Source organism: Triticum aestivum, chromosome 6B, assembly GCF_018294505.1.
Source record: "Triticum aestivum cultivar Chinese Spring chromosome 6B, IWGSC CS RefSeq v2.1, whole genome shotgun sequence".
Classification (NCBI taxonomy): domain Eukaryota; kingdom Viridiplantae; phylum Streptophyta; class Magnoliopsida; order Poales; family Poaceae; genus Triticum; species Triticum aestivum.
In genome coordinates, this window is record NC_057810.1 from 83259272 (window position 1) to 83267067 (window position 7796).

Below are 7796 nucleotides of genomic sequence, written 5' to 3' on the forward strand. Positions count from 1 at the left end.
ATGCATGTCTGGTTTAAAAGCATGGCGAAGCATGGCAATGTGCAACAAACAATACTACTAGTTAAGTGGAGCTCAATATGCAACAAGTTGCATATTGACGAAACACCACATTCGAGTTATTTAGTTCGCTCTCGTTTAGGTACACAATAATATTAAATGTTGTTAAACATGGCAAAAGGTGAAACATAATTGAGCTAACTATTTAGGCAAGTTTAAGTGAGGCCGGAAACAAGAAACAATAATCCCAGTAAATCCCCACATGTTATTTACCAATTTAACGCAAACAACAATTTTAAACATTTTAAATGTTGTTATCATGATGTGGATGACATATCCACGTTTTATGCAATTTTTATGAAAATGATGACATGAGAATGTTATGAAGCATTTGGTCACCATGGCGGAACAAAAAGGGTGCCACGGCAGTGAAACGGAAATGGTGCCACGCAACATATCGGTTCTGATAGCTCATGGGGATACCGTTGCAAAAAGAAGCGTGCGGCTGTGCGAAACATGCTAGAGATGGTGGAGGGCTCCCGACTACCGGGTTCCCACGGGTTAGTGGCATGGAAACGAGAGACAACTCGGACACGGTGCAAACACGAGCATCTCATACAACATGCATTCGTCCACGGGTCATCGTCTCGGCGGTTATACCTTTGAAGCGTGCATTTCCAGAGCGGTTCGGGTTCGGTACGATGTAGAGTAAGTAGTCGTTCACGGGTCATCGTGGGAAGTAGTTGTTCATGTGGTGACGGTAGTGGAAATAGTGGTACACGGCGACGGTAGTTGTACACATATCGGAGAGGAACTTGCGCATCCAAGTCCTTCGGGGTTCCTTGTTGTACTTGCGTTTTGGTGCGGTACTTAGCGATTCCAGGATGTAGAGGTACACTTGTCGTAGCCGTGTAGTCGTTCAGCAGGGTCCGAGGCAAGGCTTGAGCGGTGAGATGCCATGGGCGTGCAACAGAGCAAAGGGGGCGTCGGGGCTCATGGGCAGCATGGACGGGCAGAGGCGCGGGGCGGAGGTGGAGGACCGGCGAGGGCGGGGACGAGACTGGACGCATATGCGGATATCAAGGACTTCGTTGGGCCTGGAGGTTGAGGCGACTGGTGGCGGAGCTTGGGGTGGCGGTGCCATGGAGGTTCGGGCACGGGGAGGAGGCCAGGGCCGTGGAGGTTGGGGATGACCCGATCTGAACGGCGTCGGCGGCTGGCGATGCAGAGGACGCATCCTGGCGCTTGAAGGAGGCCGAGCCGGCGGCGGATCCGGCCAAGAAGAGGCGCCGGCGGCAGGAGGGAGCCAGGCACAGAGGCAAGAAGACGTGGCGGCGGCCATGGACTCGACGAGGGGGTCGGCCGTGAGGCTCTGCTCCTCTCTCTTTCTCTGTGGGAGGCAGCGCGAGGGAGGAGATGAGAGGGAGATGGGGATCGGGCGATGGGTGTGCGTGGGTGGCAGCAGAGGGGAACGAGGAGAGGAAGATGGCGGCGTGAGGGAGGAGATCGGGAGAGATCGAGAGGACGAGGGTTGGGGTAGCTAGGGTTAACAGCGGGGGGCGACTGGGCCTATGGGTCTGCTTAGTTGGTCGGGCCTAAGAGGCCGGCTGGGCTGGCTCTCTTCTCTCTCCCTCTAATTTTCAAGCAGAAAAGAAATAGAGAGAGGAAAAGAAAGAGAGGGTTAGGGAAAGATTTTGCGCATGGGGATTATTTTCCCGAACTCGCAAAAATGAGCTCGATCCAGGAAAATAAAAAGAGGCATGATTGATGGATTTAAATCCAAAACCATTGAATTTACTTCGAATGGTATGGACTAGGATAACATTTTGGAAGAGTCCAAAAATGTTAAGAATTTAGGAGGAGCCTCGATAAAATAGGTAAGAATTGTTGGCAAAGTTTGGGGACCACACTTGAAGTAGAAAGGGCATGGGAATTTTGCAAGTGCGTTACGGTTAATTCCAAACTAATGGAATATTTATAATAGCTCCATAAATATTAGGATGATATGTTATAAAGAGAAATCATCATGTGAATTCCCTCGATTTAAAGAGATCAAAAGATCTATGCAATTTATTTAGTTGAGGTTTTAAAAATTAAATGACATGCTGGCATGATGACATGATGCAATGCAAGAGATGACATGATGAAATGCAACAAACAAAAAATAAATCACACGGCAAAAATCGGAATAGCTGGAAGTCTTCTGGAGCGTCGGTATCGGGGCATTACGACACTCCACCACTACAAGAGGATCACGTCCCGAGATCTAGGATGGCACCGGAGGGAAAAGGAAGAGGAAGATAAGAGGTAAACTAAGTTGCTTCTTTGACGAACGAGTGAAACCACGAACCTTGAGATGTTGAGCAATTTAAAAGAAAGAGTACAATAGAGATGAACGAGATTGCAAACAATCCGTTAGAAAATAGGAACAAGGAGTATTACGAGAACTTGAAGGTTGAAAGACATGGAAATAAGAGCTTCACGAACGAAAAGAATATGACCACCTCGGTATAATGAGATAGCCAAGGAACAAGAATGACATAATTTAGACAGCTCTCCGGTAGAAAAGAGAACAAAACTTGATGAGATGAAAAGATATTGAAGAGATGATACAACACTCCGGTTAAATGGATAAGCACGAAAAGAACACGATCCTCACAATTCGAGATGATGAGTGAAGAGAGCAACATCACCATGCCTTCAGAAGAAAGAATAGAAGATAGATCATTGGAATAAAAGAATGGAGAAGAAAATGCCAACTTCTGCCACAAATGATCTTGGAAAGCACCCTTCCAAGAAGGTTATAACGGAGTTGTTGGAAAATCCACAACGAAAAGAATAAGATTGTAGTGGGCTTATGGAAAACATCTCAAAATGATGAGGTGACAACCGGCCACTAAAGGAAACAATTGATTTGATTGAGAGCACCAAAGAGATGAAAAACTTCTTCACCGAGATGACAAGGAGAAAATTGGATCATTGATAAGCACCACAATAGCAACATTCCTTAGGTAAGGCTTTAGGTGAAATCTATACCCAGATAACTCCAGAGAAGAGATTGATGGATTTAAAATACCTCCTTCTTGACAACATGTGAATCATGAAACATGAAGGAAATTGTCAAGAATGATATAACACCATCTCAAAAGATAAGGTAGAAAGAATTGCACTTCGGATGCAAGATGAAGAATGCTTGAACTCCTCAAAACAAAACATGTGTTCGGCACCATGTTTATTTTAGAGTATAGCTTGGCTGATCTTAACTCCAAGAAAAATCTTGAAGAACAATTGAAGAATGAAAAGAATCCTTGACGAACCACAATGTAGAACCTCTTGGGAGATCTCCGGAAATGAAAATGATTATGAAGAAGAATTGGAGGTTGAAGAGAACCAAAATTGAAGCCTTGCAATGATTTAGATGGAGCTACGAAATGAGTAAACTTTGAACTCCGGACAAGAAAGATGAATAACTTGGAACCGAGAATTACTTCCTGATGAAAAAAACTCTGGAAGAAGGAATTAATCACTTGGATGAAACAAGTATAAGAATTATGTCATGCCTATCCTTCATCAAATTAAATTGATGACAAACAACGGATTTCGCATACTACTTATTCTCATTGAAAAATGATTACCGATATAGATATAGTGCAAACTTGAGGAAGGTATTGATGGAACCATGGTGGGATTTGGAAACAACGAATGAACTGATATGATAACAAAGGAAGTGAAATCTTGAACGAACCACCGTAAAAATTGGAAAAGGGAGTAGCAAGGGCACAATTCACCGGAAAGAATTTGAAAACGACTGATACCAACTTGTCACTCCCAATATGCGACCCTATCCAAAAGGAACTCGAAGGTCCCACCAAGGATAGACCCGCATATTGAAATGCTTTTGCAAGGTGGATATCATTACATCAACATTACATAATAGATAGGGATACATACAAGAGGCATACAATGCCACACAAATACAACATCATATCATACATGAGAACAACATCCGACTACGGATGAAACACAAACAGAAACTCAAACGACAACCACCCTGCTAGCCCAGGCTGCCGACCTGGAACCTATCCCCTGATCGAAGAAGCAGCAGAAGAAGAACTCTAAAACAAGCAAACATCGCTCTCGCGTCATGATCATCGCATAACCTGTACCTGCAACTGTTGTTGTAGTAATCTGTGAGCCACGAGGACTCAGCAATCCCATTACCATGGGTATCAAGACTAGCAAACCTAAATGGGAAAGGAAAGGGTAAAGTGGTGAGGTTGTAGCAGCGACTAAGCATATATGGTGACTAACCAACGCAAATAAGAGCGAGAAGAGAGCAAGCGGAACGGTCGTCAACTAGCAATGATCAAGAGGTGATCCTGAACTCCTACTTACGTCAAACATAACCCAAAACCGTGTTCACTTCCCGGACTCCACCGAGAAGAGACCATCACGGCTACACATGCGGTTGATGCGTTTTAATTCGGATCTGGTGTCAAGTTGTCTACAACCGGACATTAACAAATTCCCAACTGCCACATAACCACGTGCACGGCTTTCGAAAGTTTAAACCCTGCAGGGGTGTCCCAACTTAGCCCATGATAAGCTCTCGCGATCAACGAAGGATATACCTTCTCCCAGGAAGACCCGATCAGTCTCGGAATCCCGGTTTACAAGACATTTCAACAATGGTAAAACAAGACCAGCAAAGCCGCCCGATGTGCCGACAAATCCCGATAGGAGCTGCACATATCTCGTTCTTAGGGCACACCGAATAGGTCAGCCTACGAGTAAAATCAACCCTCGAGTTGCCCCGAGGTGGCCCCGCAGTCTGCCCGTTTCGGACCAACACTCGAATGAGCACTGGCCGGGGGGGGTTAAATAAAGATGACCCTCGGGCTGCGGAAACCCAAGGGAAAAAGCGCTAGGTGAGGCAAATGGTAAAACCAAGGTTGGGCCTTGCTGGAGGAGTTTTATTCAAAGCGAACTGTCAAGGGGGTCCCATAAATCACCCAACCGCGTAAGCAACGCAAAATCCGGGAACATAACACCGGTATGACGGAAACTAGGGCGGCAAGAGTGGAACAAAACACCAGGCATAAGGCCGAGTCTTCCACCCTTTACCAAGTATATAGATGCATTAATTAAATAAGATATATTATGATATCCCAACATAATCCTGTCCACCATGGAGCAATCTTCAACTTCACCTGCAACTAACAATGCTATAAGATGGGCTGAGCAAAGCGGTAACATAGCCAAGCAACGGTTTGCTAGGAAGGGTGAGAAGGTTAGAGGCTGACATGGCAAATTGGGATGCTTGAGGAACAAGAGATAGGTAGCGCAGCAAAGCGACAGAACGAAGCAACTAGCATAGCAATGATAGTAGTGAGGTCCAGGGTAGCAGTCATCTTGCCTGAAATCCCGCTAGGAAGAAGAACGAGTCCATGAAGAAGACGAACAGACGTAGTCGAACAAATCCTCACAACTCCGGAACAAAACCGAAGATAACGAGAGAAGCAAACCGAAAGGCGGAAACAACATGGTAAACACACAAGCATAAACATGTAATGATGCACAAACAAGTATGATGCATGTCCGGTTTAAAAGCATGGCGAAGCATGGCAAAGTGCAACAAACAATACTACAAGTTAAGTGGAGCTCAATATGCAACGAGTTGCATACTGACGAAACACCACATTCGAGTTATTTAGTTCGCTCTCGTTTAGGTACACAACAATATTAAATGTTGTTAAACATGGCAAAAGGTGAAACATAATTGAGCTAACTATTTAGGCAAGTTTAAGTGACGCCGGAAACAAGAAACAACAATTTTAAACATTTTAAATGTTGTTATCATGATGCGGATGACATATTCACATTTTATGCATTTTTTATGAAAATGTTGACATGAGCATGTTATGAAGCATTTGGTCACCATGGCGGAACAAAAAGGGTGCCACGGCAGTGAAATGGAAATGGTGCCACGCAATATATCGATTCCGATAGCTCATGGAGATACCGGTGCAAAAAGGAAGCATGCGGATGTGTGGAACATGCTAGAGATGGTGGAGGGCTCCCGACTACCGGGTTCCCACGGGTTAGTGGCATGGAAACGAGTGACAAATCAGACAGGGTGCAAACACGAGCATCTCATACAACATGCATTCGTCCACGGGTCATCGTCTCGGCGGTTATACCTTTGAAGCATGCATTTTCGGAGCGGTTCGGGTTCGGTACGATGTACAGTAAGTAGTCGTTCAAGGGTCGTCGTGGGAAGTAGTTGTTCATGTGGCGACGGTAGTGGAAGTAGTGGTACACGGCGACGGTAGTTGTACACGTGTCGGAGAGGAACTTACGCATCCAAGTCCTCCGGGGTTCCTTGTTGTACTTGCGTTTCGGTGCGGTACTTAGCGATTCCAGGATGTAGAGGTACACTTGTTGTAGCCTTGTAGTCGTTCATGTATCACCGCGATGTAGTCGTACTTGGCGTCCGCAGCAGCATGTCCATGATGGCCAAACAAACCAATAGAGACCGAAGGCAGCAGGGTCCGAGGCAAGGCTTGAGCGGTGAGATGCCATGGGCGTGCAACAGAGCAAAGGGGGCGTCGGGGCTCATGGGCAGCATGGACGGGCAGAGGCGCGGGGCGGAGGTGGAGGACCGGCGAGGGCGGGGACGAGACTGGACGCCGATGCGGATCTCAAGGACGTCGTTGGACCTGGAGGTTGAGGCGACCGGTGGCGGAGCTTGGGGTGGCGGCGCCATGGAGGTTCGGGCACGGGGAGGAGGCCAGGGCCGTGGAGGTCGGGGACGACCCGATCTGAACAGAGTCGGCGGCTGACGATGCAGAGGACGCGTCCTGGCGCTTGAAGGAGGCCGAGCCGGCGACGGATCCGGCCAGGAAGAGGCGCCGGCGGCAGGAGGGAGCTAGGCACAGAGGCAAGAAGACGTGGTGGCGGCCATGGACTCGACGAGGGGGTCGGCCGCGAGGCTCTGCTCCTCTCTCTTTCTCTGTGGGAGGCAGCGCGAGGGAGGAGACGAGAGGGAGATGGGGATCGGGCGATGGGTGTGCGTGGGTGGCAGCAGAGGGGAACGAGGAGAGGAAGATGGCGGCGTGAGGGAGGAGATCGGGAGAGATCGAGAGGACGAGGGTTGGGGTAGCTAGGGTTAACAGCGGGGGCGGCTGGGCCTATGGGCCGGCTTAGTTGGTCGGGCCTAAGAGGCCGGCTGGGCTGGCTCTCTTCTCTCTCCCTCTAATTTTCTAGAAGAAATGAAATAGAGAGAGGAAAAGAAAGAGAGGGTTAGGGAAAGATTTTGTGCATGGGGATTATTTTCCCGAACTCGCAAAAATGAGCTCGATCCAGGAAAGTAAAAAGAGGCATGATTGAAAGATTTAAATCCAAAACCATTGAATTTAATTCGAATGGGATGGACTAGGATAACATTTTGGAAGAGTCCAAAAATGTTAAGAATTTAGGAGAAGCCTCAATAAAAGAGGTAAGAATTGTTGGCAAAGTTTGGGGACCACACTTGAAGTAGAAAGGGCATGGGAATTTTGCAAGTGTGTTACGGTTAATTCCAAACTAATGGAATATTTATAATAGCTCCATAATTATTAGGAGGATATATTATAAAGAGAAATCACCATGTGAATTCCCTCGATTTAAATAGATCAAAAGATCTATGCAATTTATTTAGTTGAGGTTTTAAAAATTAAATGACATGCTGGCATGATGACATGATGCAATGCAAGAGATGACATGATGAAATGCAACAAACAGAAAATAAATCACACCGC